At 44.4% G+C, this 18,950-nt stretch overlaps 1 protein-coding gene across 1 annotated transcript in view; it reads right to left on the bottom strand.

Annotated features, from left to right (window-relative positions):
- LOC123756212 (sulfotransferase 1E1-like) overlaps nucleotides 1-18,950 on the bottom strand; it is a 185,687-nt gene that overhangs the window by 93,624 nt on the left and 73,113 nt on the right. The gene's annotated exons all lie outside the window — the stretch shown is intronic.

An 18,950-nucleotide genomic window follows, 5' to 3' on the forward strand; every position in this document is an offset into this window, starting at 1 on the left:
GACCGATTGTTCTTTGCAAAAAGACTTTTCTCTTCACTTGTGCTAAGTGAGCCAGACAAATTGTGGCATTACACTATTAGCAAGGCAATACAAAACAAAGAAAAATTGTAGCATTATGCTATTATTTAAATATTCAAAACGTATAACATGCAATATTTCACAGGCTTTTAAACTATTACAAGTTTTTTCAAGCAAATAAGGTTTCTATAAGCAGTTCAACACATCAAACATAACGTGGGCAGATTTAGTTTTTCCCATTTCTTATCGTGTGTGTAGATTTAATTTTAAACAACGGTGTGCCACTAGTCCATGAACTAAGAGGGGTGAGTTAGGAAAAAAGACTTTGTGAAATAAGAACCATACCATGCTGGAAGATAGAAGAGTTTGGGGAGACGTGATCACTACTTACAAATTCTAATATTTTTCATTAACTGTATGATCACAACATATACTTCATGGTCTCTTGTTCTGCCTCTCACTAGTCAATAAACACAATTTGTGTAACATTTCTTGACTCACTCTTGACTTCTTCACTCTGTTTACAAAAACAGTACGGGTAAATTCACACCCTCATTTGTTACTGTGACCTCCTGCCGAGTACACCTCTCGACTCCGACATGAAGATATTGGAGACCCCCCCCCCCCCCCGACAGGCAAAGAATTGGTAAAATATATATACACTTCTCTACAGAAAACAGACACCCGTACTATCAGTCAAAGCTACCGCCCGCTCCCCTCCCTTCTCCTCTTCCCTTAACCTCCTTCATGTGCCCTACCCCTAACCATCCATCTTAAAAGCTCGGTCTCCTATGCAGGCGATGAGTCACAATAACGTGGCTGAAGTATGTTGACCAGACCACACACTAGAAGTTGAAGGGACGACGACGTTTCGGTCCGTCCTGGACCATTCTCAAGTCGATGATGACGGACCGAAACGTCGTCGTCCCTTCAACTTCTAGTGAGTGGTCTGGTCAACTCGGTCTCCTACCCTGTAAGGGGTAGGGGGGCCTCCTCTACACTTCCTCAACATATATAGTTAAATAACAGAATGTCAGATATCAACACACAATTAACTCTACGGCACATAATCATTCATATTCACCTACTACTATTGATCACCTGTTCACCACACCTGTTCCTATACTTACACTTTACCTTACATGACCCACATAGCCCCACATGCCGCTACCCCAGTCCAACACGATTCTACCGGGTGACTAGTGCCGCTCGGCCGGACGGCACGCGCGCCCATCCCGGGGAACCCCCAGAACCCTTTGTGACTAGACACCTGCGCTACACCTGAGCAGGGGGGCCTAATTGCCTCACCTGCTCAGGTGCACGTGCGGTTCTAGTCACATATATTTCACTACTCGCATGCACCTCATAGTAGTAGAAGGTGTAGCTGGTGAAAACTCATTCCTTCACACCAGTTTTTAATGGACCTATTCTTTCACTAATTTTTGTTCGATACAGCTGAGAAAACCCTTTAGGATTTGCCTTTGATTGCTGTTATGCAAACTTAATAGTTTTTTTTTGCCCGCCTTATCTCTTTTTTAACATTTCTAACCAGTTGGACGAATTCTTGTTCTAAACTGACTTCCCCATTCCTTATCCTTTTGTACTAAGCTCTCTTTCTACCTATAAGGTTCTTCAGATCCTTTGTTATCCGTTTCGGGTCATTAGTATTCGATCTTTTCAATTTCATTCATATCATTACATAATCTTGCCATTGTTTATAATAATTATTATGTGGTAAGATGCCAGATCAAAAGGATAGGATAAAATAACTTGTAACCATTTCAGTGCTAGCTGCATTATACATATTAATTTTTACTAAGTGGTAAGTATAGATTTTCTCATTCAAAAGTTAAATGAAAGCAGCCCCATTTCTGTTGGATCACTCGGAAAACTGAGCCTATTAGGGAACACAAAATAAATACAGTCCACTGCCACAAGAAGAAAACAACAGTTTCCTAGTGGCTAGTTATTTCGTTATTTTAAGGAGTCAGAAAGTTAAAGAAATCCCACACTGCTATCAAACTTACCCCTAACATTGATAAAACATTTTACCTATTATTTGGTAAAAAGTTCCCAAATGAGATTAACCTACAAAACGCAAAACGCATTAAACGCAAAACCGGAACACATTTGCAAATTCTACGCTAAAGGAATATGCAAATATGGAAAATTAGGAGCAAAATGCCATTTTCTGCATCCTCGAAAATGCAGAAACATGTTGGAGAGGGGGTACATGCCGTTTTGGAACAGGGTGTAGATACTTCCACCCTAAATTATGTCAATTTTCAATTAGGGACAAAAAATGCTACAATCTTCAGTGTCCGGAATTCCACGTGAGAGGTACACAACGTTATAGACGGGAAGATCAATATGACACTACTGGAAATTTTTTAGAGGAAGGCAGAAACAGAGTAGTAAATATAAGAGAGAGGAACAGTCAGATGGAACCACTACAGGATTACAGAGGGGAAGAGAGATACCCACAAGACTGGAATACAAACTATCAACAAGCACACAGGTACTACACCAGACAACACCCGTCCTACTACCAAAATTGGACGAATCACTTCCAAAACAACACACCCTAGACGCAAACACAGTGGCCTCCTTACCAGAGCCTCAGATATTAACACCAAGTAAAGCATCCAACACTTCCACTAACACGATAACATCATTTATATTTGCCAACATCCAGGGTATAAAAACACGCAAATCCAACAAAGTTCACTTTATAGATGGTCTCCTTCATGAGGCAAATGCAGTGTTTGCAGCCCTAACAGAAACCCACACAAAGGACTACCATGATGGTGAAATATGGATCTCAGAGTACAATCTTTTCAGATGTGATAGGAAACACCGGCTTCAGGGTGGGGTCAGCCTTTACATCAAAGACACACTCATCTGTACTGAGCTGCTAAACACCTCAAATGATATGGTGGAAGTGCTGATAATCAAAATAGAGATTCTAAATGTAGTTATTTTCCTTGTATATAAGTCACCGGAGGCAAACCCTCAGCAGTTTAAAGACCAACTAATGAAAATAAAACACTGCTTGGAAAACCTCACAAATCCAGCGCCGAACATCATCCTGCTTGGGACTTCAACCTACGGCACCTGAAATGGAAGCACCTGGCTAATACAGTAATATCAGAAAGAATACCAGGAAGTAGCCTAAATGAACAGGCACATGCAAATGACCTGCTACAGATGTGCGACAGGTTTGCCTTAAACCAGCAAATAGTAGAACCAACTAGGAAGGAGAACACGCTGGACCTCATTTTCACTAATAATGACGAATTCATCAGGAACATAATGATTACAAATACCTGTTACTCAGATCACAACTTAATTGAAGTTATGACAACCATGGGGAGTAGACCTTCAAAACCAGTCCAGATTCCCGGTGGAGGAGATTTCAGCAAATTCAACTTCAATAATAAACAGATAAACTGGGAGCAAATAAACCAGGACTTCACAGAAATAAACTGGGAAGAACAGGTAGAAAATACAAACCTGAACCAGTGCCTGGAAAAAATAAGCTCAGTAGCAATAGAAATATGTTCAAACCGCATACCCCTAAGAAAAAAGAGGAAGAGATGCAGATTGGAACGGGAACATCGTTCCCTATATAGGCGAAGAAAACGAATCGCGGAACAACTTGAGAGTCGCACCCTATCTCAAGAACGGCAAAGAAGGTTAGGTAGAGAAATAGAAACAATTGAACGCAAGCTACAAGAATCATATAAAACCCAGGAGAGGCAAAGAGAGCAAAAGGCCATCAGTGAAATAGAGAGAAATCCGAAATATTTTTTCTCCTATGCAAAATCAAGATCAAAAACCACATCTAGTATCGGGCCCCTGCGAAAGGGAGATGGAACTTTCACCGATGACAACACAGAAATGAGCGAGCTACTGAGGAAGCAGTACGACTCTGTTTTCAGCGAGCCATTAAACGCACTAAAGATTGATAACCCAAATGAATTTTTCATGGATATGATACCAACATCAAATCATATATCAGACGTCACCCTATCCCCACTGGATTTTGAAGAAGCCATAAACAGTATGCCTATGCACTCTGCACTAGGCCCGGATTCTTGGAACTCCATATTCATCAAGAACTGTAAAAAAAACACTATCGCAGGCCCTCCACATTCTGTGGAGACAAAGCCTAGATACTGGCGTTATTCCTGATATACTAAAAACAGCAGAGATAGCACCACTTCATAAAGGAGGAAATAAGGCAGAGGCAAAAAATTACAGACCGATAGCACTAACATCGCACATTATAAAAGTTTTTGAGAGAGTGCTAAGAAGTAAGATCACAAAATACATTGAATCACAGCATCTCCATAACCCTGGACAACATGGTTTCAGAACAGGGCGCTCTTGCCTGTCGCAGTTGCTGGACCGCTATGCTATGGAAGACAAACAAAACGCTGATGTAATTTACACAGATTTCGCAAAAGCTTTTGATAAATGTGACCATGGCGTTATTGCACATAAAATGCGTTCAAAAGGAATTACCGGAAAAATAGGCAGATGGATCTACAAGTTCCTGACCAACAGAACCCAATGTGTAATAGTCAACAAAATAAAATCCAGCCATCAACCGTGAAGAGCTCAATCCCCCAGGGTACTGTGCTTGCTCCAGTACTTTTTCTCATCCTCATATCGGACATAGACAAGAACACAACCTATAGCACTGTATCATCCTTTGCAGATGACACTAGGATCTTCATGAGAGTAGGCAACATAGAGGACACGGCAAACCTCCAGTCAGATGTAGATCAGGTCTTTCTATGGGCTACAGAAAATAATATGGTGTATAACGAAGATAAGTTCCAGCTCATGCGCTATGAAAAAAATGAAAATATAAAAACGGAAACCACGTACAAAACTCAGGCAAATCATAACATAGAACGTAAAGGCAATGTAAAGGATCTGGGTGTACTCATGTCGGAAGACCTTACCTTTAAAGAACACAATAAAGTATCCGTCACAACTGCAAGAAAAATGACAGGTTGGATAACAAGAACTTTTCACACTAGAGATGCTATACCGATGATGACACTTTTCAAAACGCTTGTGCTCTCTAGAGTGGAGCTGCACAATGACAGCCCCTTTCAAAGCTGGAGAAATTGCTGACCTGGAGAGCGTGCAGAGATCCTTTACTTCTAGAATCCACTCAGTAAAACATCTAAACTATTGGGACCGACTAAAGAGCCTAAATTTGTACTCCCTTGAGCGCAGGCGGGAGAGATACATAATAATTTACACGTGGAAAATAGTAGAGGGGCTGGTCCCAAACCTGCACACAGAAATAACATCACATGAGACCAGAAGACATGGCAGGATGTGCAGAATACCCCCGTTGAAAAGCGGAGGTGCAACAGGTACTCTGAGAGAGAATTCTATCAACATCAGAGGCCCGAGACTGTTCAACACGCTTCCACTACACATAAGGGGCATAACTGGCAATTCCCTCACAGTGTTTAAGAGAGAACTGGATAAGCACCTCCAAAGGATACCTGATCAACCAGGTTGTGACTCATACGTCAGGCTGCGAGCAGCCGCGTCCAACAGCCTGGTTGATCAGTCCAGCTACCAGGAGGCCTGGTCGACGACCGGGCCGCGGGGACGCTAAGCCTCGGAAGCACCTCAAGGTAACCTCAAGGTAAGGTACATATTACCAAGTTCCAAATAATGTGCAAATTATAAAGTAAATTCCATAAAGTGACAAACTGAACTTCTGTTGTCATATACAAAATGCAACAAAAAAGTATCTAAAACAGTTGGCATTCTCTCCAAGATCAGATACTACATACGTGCTTCGTTCTGTCTTGGTAATTCTCTATTTTACCCTCGTGTATCCATATCTTACCTGTGGTAAATGGCGATGTACAACCCAAAATTATTTTCGACCACTAATTACTCAACATAAATCAGAAATCAGAGGCATTACAAACTCGAACCCCAGACAACACTCAACTCCCTTACTGAAATCCTTAAATATATTGTGACGTCACAGCACCTCCTGGCAAGCGTGTTCAACATGTACAAAACTCTGCACTGCAATGATAATTCTGACCTTAAGGAATGGTTGAGCACTTCCTTCCCTTAACCTTATGGTTAAGCACTTCCTTGAAGCTGGTGTAACAGACCCATGGACGCCACCCGAGAAACAAGTATTGTGTTATACCCATGGAGTGCGACTATGTGTTATACCCAAAGAGTGCGACTATGTGTTATACCCAAAGAGTGCGACTATGTGTTATACCCAAAGAGTGCGACTATGTGTTATACCCATAGAGTGCAACTATGTGTTATACCCAAGGAGTGCGACTATGTGTTATACCCAAGGAGTGCGACTATGTGTTATACCCAAAGAGTGCGACTATGTGTTATACCCAAAGAGTGCGACTATGTGTTATACCCAAGGAGTGCGACTATGTGTTATACCCAAAGAGTGCGACTATGTGTTATACCCAAGGAGTGCGACTATGTGTTATACCCAAAGAGTGCGACTATGTGTTATACCCAAAGAGTGCGACTATGTGTTATACCCAAAGAGTGCGACTATGTGTTATACCCATAGAGTGCAACTATGTGTTATACCCAAGGAGTGCGACTATGTGTTATACCCAAGGAGTGCGACTATGTGTTATACCCAAAGAGTGCGACTATGTGTTATACCCAAGGAGTGCGACTATGTGTTATACCCAAAGAGTGCGACTATGTGTTATACCCAAGGAGTGCGACTATGTGTTATACCCAAAGAGTGCGATTTAATCAAAGCAAAAACGTTCTGCAAATCGAGGGTTCCGAACTGTGGAATGATCTCCCAAATGAGACTAAAATTTGTCTCCTGTCTAGTTTAAAAGAGGAACTAAAAATGATGTTATTAACTTAATGTAACCAATTTTTGTGACTTTTCTCATCCCACAAGCCAACTTGTGATTTGCTGTTATTGTGAACTAGACTTATTAATTACCTCATATTTGCTGTTACTAAATCCAGCTGTTCCTATATACCATAAAGCACTGTAAGTTATTGTTCTTTTTCTCATTTACTTTTAAAATTGTTTAACTTTATATGCACTGTTAACGCAGTACATATAAAGTTACAAATAAATATTGTTGTTTATAAATATATTTTATTTGTACAATCATTTTCAAAACTTTCAACAATTCAATGTTCTCATATGTTCAGCAATATTAATAGTATCGTTTCAGTAATATTAATAGTTCAGAAAATAATTAATAGTAATATGTTCAGTAATATTAAGTATCCCATAATAACACCTGTTCAATTTTTCCTACTTCTTTACATGTTATATCCTCTCGACGACGTTTCGATCCGTCTTGAATCGGACTTGATAGTCACAATCGGACTTGATAATGGTCGAGGACGGGCCGTAACGTCGTCGTCTCCTCATCTTCTGGTGTGTGGTGTGGTCTTCATACTTCCTTTATCATAAGTTTTGCCCGAAACTCACAATGCGTATTAGTGGCTTTCTACAATGTACTTGTCTTACCTATGTGTCTTCAGCTCGTTGCCAACTGTTAGAAACTGTCGTACTAAAGTGCCCTAACCTAACCAACCAGGGGACATACGAATAGAAAACGGCACATATGTCACTTTCGTGAGTTGCTACCATTTTCGTATACATCAGTTCTTGGCCTCAGGTAAAGTATACGTCAAAATGCGACGCGCTATAAGGAGAAGAGCGAGCATCTTCCCTATTCATGTTTCATATGCATGTGCATTTATGTAAATAAATTATTAGAATTATTATTATTATTGGTATTATTATTAAATGAGCCTTGCCTTCAGAACTCACATACAGCACACAGGCGAAATCAGTCTCTATAATTGTTGGTATTATCTTAATAATCATATATAATGTTCCCCGCTCTGCTATCTCACACTATAATACACATTAATGTATTTTTTTATCTTAATTACGGTATCTGCGCATGGGGTTCAACTACTGCAAATTACTTCAAGTCCATCATCACCAATTAAAAGTTATTTATTAGAACAAAAGCAAAATTTTATCTTCAAACAACAAATAGCCTCCCCCTCTATTTAAATCCCTAAACATGCAATCATCCACACATTCCCATGTGCTATTTCCACTTACAAAACCTAATTATTAAATTCGAATCCTGTATTGAAATTCTTCCTAGACAGTTTTGATAGGACTTATGAGCATCACACCAGAAATAAATATATATTTGATATTCCCAGAGTCAGACTAACTCTACGCCAACATGCCATGACGATATAAGGACCCAATGACACTAACGAATTAATGAATTGTCCATCCTATAATTTATTTAACAGTAGAACAATGGAATATGCAATTTCAGCTTCATTGCATATCACCTTGTGCTGCGAACTCACTCAGCACCTTGTGTTACACACCCGGTATACTCACTTTGCACCTTGTGTTACTCACACAGTATACTCACTCAGTACCTTGTGTTACTCACCCGGTATACTCACTCAGTACCTTGTGTTACACACCCGGTATACTCACTTTGCACCTTGTGTTACTCACCCAGTATACTCACTCAGTACCTTGTGTTACTCACCCGGTATACTCACTCAGCACCTTGTGTTACTCACCCGGTATACTCACTCAGTACCTTGTGTTACACACCCGGTATACTCACTCAGCACCTTGTGTTACTCACCCAGTATACTCACTCAGTACCTTGTGTTACTCACCCGGTATACTCACTCAGAACCTTGTGTTACTCACCCGGTATACTCACTCAGTACCTTGTGTTACACACCCGGTATACTCACTCAGAACCTTGTGTTACTCACCCAGTATAATCACTTAGTACCTTGTGTTACTCACCTAGTATACTCACTAATCACCTTGTGTTACTCAACCAGTATACTCACTTAGAACATTGTGTTACTCACCCAGTATACTCACTCAGCACCTGGTGTTACTAACCCATCATACCCACTTCGCACCTGGTGTTACTAACCCATCAAACCCACTTCGCACCTTGTGTTACTCACTCACCCAGTATACTCACTCAGAATATTGTCTTACTCACTCACCCAGTATACTCACTCAGCACCTTGTGTTACTCACCCAGTATACTCACTCAGCACCTTGTGTTACTCACCCAGTATATTCACTCAGCACCTTGTGTTACTCACCCAGTATACTCACTCACCCAGTATACACACTCACCCAGTATACTCACTCACCCAGTATACTCACCCAGCATACTCACTCACCCAGTATACTCACTCACCCAATATACTCAATCACCCAGTATACTCACTCGCCCAGTATACACACTCACCCAGTATAATCACTCGCCCAGTATACACACTCACCCAGTATACACACTCACCCAGCATACACACTCACCCAGCATACACACTCACCCAGTATACTCACTCACCCAGTATACTCACTCACCCATTATACTCACTCACCCAGTATACTCACCCAGTATACTCATTCACCCAGTATACACACTCACTCAGTATACTCACCCAGTATACTCACTCACCCAATATACACACCCACCCAGTTTACTCACTCACCCAGTATACACACTCACCCAGTATACTCACTCACCCAGTATACACATTCACCCAGTATACACACTCACCCAGTATACTAATTCACCCAGTATACTCACTCACCCGGTATACTCACTCACACAGTATACTCACTCACCCAGTATACTCACACACCCAGTATACACACTCACCTAGTATACTCATTCAACCAGTATACACACTCACCCAATATACTCACTCACCCAGTATATTTACTCACCCAGTATACTCACTCACCCAGTATACACACTCACCCAGTATACTCACTCACCCAGTATACACACTCATCCAGTATATTCACTCACCCAGTATACATACTCACCCAGTATACACACTCACCCAGTATACTCACTCACCCAGTATAGTCACTCACCCAGTAAACACACTCACCCAGTATACTCTCTCACTCAGTATACTCACTCACACAATATACTCACTCACCCAGTATACTAACTCACCTAGTATACTCACTCACCCAGTATACACACTCACCCAGTATATTCACTCTCCCAGTATGCACATTCACCCTGTATACTCACTCACCCAGTATATTCACTCTCCCAGTATACTCACTCACCTAGTATACACACTCACCCAGTATACAAACTCACTCAGTATACTCACTCACCCAGTATACTCACTCACCCAGTATACTCACTCTCCCAGTATACTCACTCATCTAGTATACACACTCACCCAGTATACAAACTCACTCAGTATACTCACTCACCCAGTATACTCACTCACCCAGTATACTCACTCACCCAGTATACTCACTCACCCAGTATACTCACCCAGTATACTCACTCACCCAGTATACTCACTCACCCAGTATACTCATTCACCCAGTATACACACTCACCCAATATACTCACTCACCCAGTATACCTACTCACCCAGTAAACATACTCACCCAGTATACTCACTCACCCAGTATACACACTCACCCAGTATATTCACTCATCCAGTATACTCACTCACCCAGTGTACACACTCACCCAGTATACACACTCACCCAGTATACTCACTCACCCAGTATACTCACTCACCCAGTATAGTCACTCACCCAGTAAAGACACTCACCCAGTATACTCACTCACCCAGTATACTCACCCAGTATACTCACTCACCCAGTATACTCACTCACCCATTATACACACTCACCCAGTACACACACTCACCCAGTATACACATTAATCCAGTATACACACTCAACCATTATACACACTCACCCAGTATACACACTCACCCAGTATACTCACTCACCCAGTATACTCACTAACCCAGTATACTCACTCACTTAGTATACTCACTCACCCAGTATACTCACTCACCCAGTATACTCACTCACCCAGTATGCTTACTCACCCAGTATACTCACTCACCCAGTATACTCACTCACCCAATATACTCACTCACCCAATATACTCACTCACCCAGTATACTCACCCAGTATACACACTCACCCAGTATACTCACTCACCCAGTATACTCACTCACCCAGAATACACACTCAACCAGTATACTCACTCACCCAGTATACTCACTCACCCAATATACTTACTCACCCAGTATACTCACTCACCCAGCAACCCTTTCTCGCACTTTCTTACAGTCAATATTGACTTATTGAATACGCGCATATGTGACATACTAAACATACTAGTTTACCTTGAAAAGCTTCATAGAAAACACCGACCTTACCTAACCTTCTTAGCATGTTAAGATAAGCATCTTATTGTTACGGCCCTCTCGGGACGCAACGGGGTTCTTACTCTGATGTCGTTAGAGGAAGATATATATCCGACCCCAAGCCAGTAGAGGCTTTCAAGGGATGCGATCCGTGACGCAAGTAACTTAAAGGGAGTAGGGAAAGAAAGCTAAGAACTTAATATAATATAATGTTCACCATCACCGTTAAAATATATAGAATAAAAGAGTACACAAAGGGGAGGGGTATTAACACTTTACAAGGGGATCATGTACAATCTAGTCTTCTGCTGAAGACTCTTGATTAAGAAGCTAGGTGCTGAGTCCGCGGTGCTTTCTTCGTGGCCTCAAGACGTGTCCTCTGAGAACGCCGAGCCTACCCTGGCCACAGGTCAGCCACAACACAGGTCCACTGGGGGCACCGTCGTGGAGGCCGTCAACCACACGTCCAGCAGGTCTGCTGGCAGGTACTGAGCCACCAAGGCTGGTACGGCCACTCCACGAACGATAAAAGGGGTATGCCCTAGACAGGAGTCTCGTGTGATATCACCAATCACCCTCCTGTCCTCAATACCCCAGTGGATTATCGTCTCCAACCGTCGGTCCCGGGTAAATCCTTTCACTGCCACTCCACTGGCAGGCTTAACACACCACAGTGTTCTTCCGGGGGGGACGACGTCACAACAGCTGCAGCAAACTGGACAGTATGGAGACTGGCTGCCTCGGGTAGACTGACTCCACCTTCAACACAGTGGTCCCAGGTCGGCTCTGTAAGCAGACACGTCATTAATAACCGGGACACTAATACACCACACTCACAGGCTCAGATACTAACACCTGACGTATCCAGTCCAGAGATGGCGCTGTCGTCGGAGCACCACCTCACCAGAGGTCAGGAGCGGCGGTGTTGAGCGCTGAACCAGACTGGAAACTGGTCCTCGAGTCCAGTACACGCTGTCCTCACTAGGTGTCGTCGTTCGTTTGGCGGGGGTTTCGGGAGCTGACCCACAGATGGCGTGGTTGTCACTGCTCCCGGCTCGGACGCTGGATCCGGATTCGTAACACCTCCCCACCAAAAAGAATTTGGTTTGGGGTTCTATAAAAAGAAACACAAACCAAATTAGTACGACGACACTGCTCCAAATGGACACACATGCTTTATAATCTGGAATAGCGAGGCTGTCTCGTCCACTGAATTGTCCTACTGGGCAATTCTGGCACAATGGGAACTTGAAGGTTGAAGGCGATGTCCTGCCTGGCGTAACCTTCCACGTCTTCCACGTCTCCACTGCGATGTCAAGCAGGGGCACCATCACACATCTCTCGAGTACGGATTGGTTTCGACACGATCTGGGGTGACTCGACACATCCTTATGTCGTGGCACCGATGATGGCTGACCACAGACGGTATTTCTAGTACCGATCCGGTGGTCCTTCAGGGAGACAGGAACCTGGAATACAGGGGTCAGATAATTCAGAGTGATCGCGACAGTGGGTAAGTCAATACTTACGGCATACCCTACTAGGTCCACTCCTAGTCTCAACGGGGCTGTTTGTATGTCGCAGGTGGCATTCACTCTGCCACCGTCAGGTCGACCAACGTCCCGCATAACGCTGTGTTGAGGCTCAGCAATCACACGGGGGGTGTCAACCTGCCGGAAACAGTCACTCACATTATCACATGTCGTACCTCCTGTATCATCTATTACCTCCCAGGTCCCTTCTTCAACTGCAACACTTGCAGTACAACTCTCCAATCCCTGGGACCTCTTCTCGATGTTCACGGGAGCCATCATCCTTCGGGTCGTCCACTGATCCTTACTGAGAACACAGAGAACACATAGGAGAACAAAACAAAATACCGATAGGAAACATTTGGTAAGTCGAGGGATAAGTTTCCTGAGCTTGTCATGTCCATAGCCGGCACCATCCACTAGCCTGGCTTGGACCAAAGAGGGCACTAGACCTTTAGAACATACCTCACATACCTCTGACGTCTGGGGAATCTCTGGCTGGTCCACTACACGCTGTAACTTGCCATACCGCAAGCACACCTCAGCCTTCGCTCCAGACTCGTTGGTATCCGTGGGTGTCTGCACACGAGGCCTCTTTTCTAGCTCAGGTACTTCTGCCATCGTAACCTCATGTTCCTTGTCGAGAGAATCAGGAGACACTGCTAGATCGTTCTCAATCTGTAGGCGAGAGGACAAATTAAACATAGTTACATCCGGGTCTGTCTTTACCTGGACATTACCATTGCCCGTTACCTCAGACCGTGCTGTTCCGGTAGACTCGTCCGCAACCTTGGGATGATTGGTGCTCCAATCGGTCACCAAGTCGTTGGCTAGTACCACGTCAATCCCAGCCACAGGGAGGGTATCGACTACTGCCAACGCGCATGTGCCGCTGAAATAAGGCGAGTCGAGATGTACTGGCACTAAGGGGGCGATGTACTGCGTCCTTGGAAACCCAACCAGGATAACCTCTGGTCTCCCATCCACACTTACTCCCTCGGGTAACGAGCTCTTCACGATCAGGGACTGGGCTGCTCCACTATCTCTGAGCACTACAACTGATCTACCAGTATGATCACTCGTTACATACCCGGTTGAAGTGTGAGGGGCCAACAAACTTGGTCCTTCCTGCGTCGTCGTAGACTGGTTTCCTGCTGGTGGTGTAACACAGCTCATCAACATCACCTCCCTTCGTGCGCTGCCACCTCTTCTGCCTCGGCACCTAGCAGCTATGTGTCCCTTCTGCCCACAAGTCCAGCACACCATGTTCCTCCTCGGACTACGGTGTTTCGGACTACTAGGACTTGTTCTTCGAGGGCTACCTGGGGGCGTCTTCTTAGCACTTTGTGGGACGGGTCTTTCTTCTTCGTCGTCGTGAGGTCTGTCAAACCGGCGCTGGCAATTCCTCGGGACGTACTTAGCAGACGGCCTATGAGTCAGGATATACTCTTCAGCCATGGTGGCTGCTGCACTCAAGGTCTCCACCTGCTGCTCTTCTAAGTATGTCTTGAGGTCTCCAGACAAACAATCCTTGAAGTCTTCGAGCAGAATCAGCTGTTCGAGGTCTTCCCTGGTCTCCACCTTCCGAGAGGCACACCATTCTTGGAAAAGTCGCTCCTTGATCGTGGCGAACTCGGTGAAAGTGTGCTCTGAGGTCTTCTTCAGGTTTCGGAACTTCTGCCTGTACGCCTCAGGTACCAATTGGTACGCCATGAGCACAACTTTCTTCACCATATCGTAATCACCGGAGTCGTCAAGGGATAACGTAGAGTAGGCGATTTGGGCCTTCCCAGTCAAGACTGACTGTATCATGATGGCCCAATTCTCCCTTGGCCACTCCAAAGAGGCAGCGACTTTCTCGAAGGCTTCAAAGAATTTTGACACTTCCTTCTCATGGAATTTGGGGACCATTTTAATGTTTCTTACCGGATCGAAACCACTGGTGTCCGTCGTTTGCCTCCGACCACCGCCTAATCGCAAAACTTCTAGTTCATGTTGTCTCTCTCTTTCCTCTTTGTCCTGTCGTTCTTGCCTGTCTCGTTCTTCTCTCTCTCTTTCTCGTTCTTCTCTCTCTCGTCTCTCTTCTCTTTCTCGTTCTTCTCTCTCTCGTTTCTCTTCTCTTTCTCGTTCTTCTCTCTCTCGTTTCTCTTCTCTTTCTCTCTCTGCTTTCCTTTCTTCTAATTCTAAACGTCTCATCTCTAATTCTTTATCTTGTCTCTCTCGTTTCTCTTCTCTTTCTAATTCTAAACGCCTCATCGCCAATTCCTTTTCTTTCATCTCCATTTCTTTATCTTTTAATTCTCGTTCCATTTCTAACTTCTTCCATTCAATTTCCCGATTAATTTCCAGGGCACGCATCTTGACTGTTAGGAAGCTGATATTAAGCTCACCTGCATCACTGTCAACGTCACTGCCCTTATCTTCCTTTTCCGTGGAAGCTATGTCTGCACTTTCCTTTGTACTAGGAGTCTCGCCTTCCTGTTTCTCTTCTGCCTTCAGGTGCCGGTGTACCTTGGATAAGATCTCCACACGGGAATCACTGGCACGGATCTTGATCTCCAGGTAGGCGCTCACTAGTACAAGCTCTGGTTTACTCAGATATTTTAATCTGGCAAGACAATCTTCTCTGTTCAGAAAAGCCTGAACCTCGTCCAGATCATCGATGGTAGCTTTGTCTGCCATTGTCACAGATGGAACACTTAACGAGCACTTAACACACCGTTTACACGTTAGCACTTAACGCACCGAGCACTGTTCTACGTCAATATTGCACTTTATCGCACCAAACACTGCACTTGCCAATATTGCACGTAATCACTTCGGGCACCGCACTACCCAATATTGCACTGAGTCCAAGCGAACACTTCGCTCTACAATATTGCACCGAATCACTGAGCACCGCACTAGTCAATATTGCACTTAATCGCTTAATCACAGCGAGCACCGCACTGCACAATATCGCACTTAGTCACTCTGAGCACCGCACAGGACGTATAACGTCACAATCGTCACACACAGGGGGAATTATTTACAGGGATTACGCCACTTCACCACCCCTGTCAAACATACTTAACAAGGGGTCGGATCCCGCTGGGGATGCCAATTATGTTACGGCCCTCTCGGGACGCAACGGGGTTCTTACTCTGATGTCGTTAGAGGAAGATATATATCCGACCCCAAGCCAGTAGAGGCTTTCAAGGGATGCGATCCGTGACGCAAGTAACTTAAAGGGAGTAGGGAAAGAAAGCTAAGAACTTAATATAATATAATGTTCACCATCACCGTTAAAATATATAGAATAAAAGAGTACACAAAGGGGAGGGGTATTAACACTTTACAAGGGGATCATGTACAATCTAGTCTTCTGCTGAAGACTCTTGATTAAGAAGCTAGGTGCTGAGTCCGCGGTGCTTTCTTCGTGGCCTCAAGACGTGTCCTCTGAGAACGCCGAGCCTACCCTGGCCACAGGTCAGCCACAACACAGGTCCACTGGGGGCACCGTCGTGGAGGCCGTCAACCACACGTCCAGCAGGTCTGCTGGCAGGTACTGAGCCACCAAGGCTGGTACGGCCACTCCACGAACGATAAAAGGGGTATGCCCTAGACAGGAGTCTCGTGTGATATCACCAATCACCCTCCTGTCCTCAATACCCCAGTGGATTATCGTCTCCAACCGTCGGTCCCGGGTAAATCCTTTCACTGCCACTCCACTGGCAGGCTTAACACACCACAGTGTTCTTCCGGGGGGGACGACGTCACAACAGCTGCAGCAAACTGGACAGTATGGAGACTGGCTGCCTCGGGTAGACTGACTCCACCTTCAACACAGTGGTCCCAGGTCGGCTCTGTAAGCAGACACGTCATTAATAACCGGGACACTAATACACCACACTCACAGGCTCAGATACTAACACCTGACGTATCCAGTCCAGAGATGGCGCTGTCGTCGGAGCACCACCTCACCAGAGGTCAGGAGCGGCGGTGTTGAGCGCTGAACCAGACTGGAAACTGGTCCTCGAGTCCAGTACACGCTGTCCTCACTAGGTGTCGTCGTTCGTTTGGCGGGGGTTTCGGGAGCTGACCCACAGATGGCGTGGTTGTCACTGCTCCCGGCTCGGACGCTGGATCCGGATTCGTAACACTTATTGCTTCGTAATTACAATTAGTCTTATTAGTATTAATTAATAGTAAACTTATTAGTATTAATTTGCAGTCTCCGTGGTGTAGTGGTAAGACAATCGCCTGGCGTTCCGCGAGCGCTATGTCATGGGTTCGTATCCTGGCCGGGGAGGATTTACTGGGCGCAATTCCTTAACTGTAGCCTCTGTTTAACGCAACAGTAAAATGTGTACTTGGATGAAAAAACGATTCTTCGCGGCAGGGGATCGTATTCCAGGGACCATAGGATTGAGGACTTGCCCGAAACGCTACGCGTACTAGTGGCTGTACAAGAATGTAACAACTCTTGTATATATCTCAAAAAAAAAAAAAAATATTACTTAACCTATACGTATAAAAGGGTAATTAATAATTGTAATTACGAAGCAATAAGATGCTTATCTTATCATACTAAGAAGGTTAGGTAAGGTCGGTGTTTTCTATGAAACTTTTCAAGGTAAACTAGTATGTTTAGTATGTCACATGTGCACGTATTTAATAAAGTCAATGTTGACTATACGAAAGTGCGAGAACGGGTTGCACCCAGTATACTCACTCACCCAGTATACTCACTCACCTAGTATATACACTCACCCACTCAGTATACTCACTCATGCAGTATACTCACTCACCCAGTATACTCACTCACCCAGTATACTCACTCACCCAGTATACACACTCACCCAGTATACACACTCACCTAGTATACACACTCACCCAGTATACTCACTCACCCAGTATACTCACTCACCCAGTATATACACTCACCCAGTATACACACACCCAGTATACTCACTCACCCAGTATACTCACTCACCCAGTATACTCACTCACCCAGTATACACACTCACCCAGTATATTCACTCACCCAGTATACTCACTCAGTATACACACTCACCCAGTATACTCACACACCCAGTATACCCACTCACCCAGTATACCCACTCACCCAATATACTCACTCACCCATTATACTCACTCACCCAGTATACTCACTCACCCAGTATACTCACTCATCCAGTATACACACTCACCCAGTATACTCACTCACCCAGTATACATACTCACCCAGTATACACACTCACCCAGTGTACACACTAACCCAGTATACTCACTCACCCAGAATAAACACTCACCCAGTATACACACTCACCCAGTATACACACTCACCCAGTATACTCACTCGCCCAGCATACTCACTCACCAGTATACTCACTCACCCAGTATACACACTCACTCAGTATACCCACTCACCCAGTATACTCACTCACCCAGTATACTTTCTCACCCAGTATACTCACTCACCCAGTATACACACTCACCCAGTATACTCACTCACCCAGTATACTCACTCGCCCATTATACACACTCACCCAGTATATTCACTCACCCAGTACACTCACTCACCTAGTATACATACTCACCCAGTATACACACTCACTCAGTATACTCACTCACGCATTATACTCACTCACCCAGTATACTCACTCACCCAGAATAAACACTCACCCAGTGTACACACTCACCCAGTATACACACTCACCCAGTATACACAGTCACCCAGTATACTCACTCACCCAGTATACTCACTCACCCAGTATACTCACTCACCCAGTATTCACACTCACACAGTATACACACACACCCAGTATACACACTCACCCAGTATACTCACCCAGTACACTCACTCACCCAGTATACTCACTCACCCAATATATTCACACACCCAGTATTCCCACTCACCCAGTATATTCACTCACCCAGTATACTCACTCATCCAGTATACACACTCACCCAGTATACTCACTCACCCAGTATACATACTCACCCAGTATACATACTCACCCAGTATACACACTCAACAAGCATACACACTCACCCAGCATACACACTCACCCAGTATACTCACTCACCAAGCATACTCACCAGTATACTCACTCATCCAGTATA

Source organism: Procambarus clarkii, chromosome 36, assembly GCF_040958095.1.
Source record: "Procambarus clarkii isolate CNS0578487 chromosome 36, FALCON_Pclarkii_2.0, whole genome shotgun sequence".
Classification (NCBI taxonomy): Eukaryota; Metazoa; Arthropoda; class Malacostraca; order Decapoda; family Cambaridae; genus Procambarus; species Procambarus clarkii.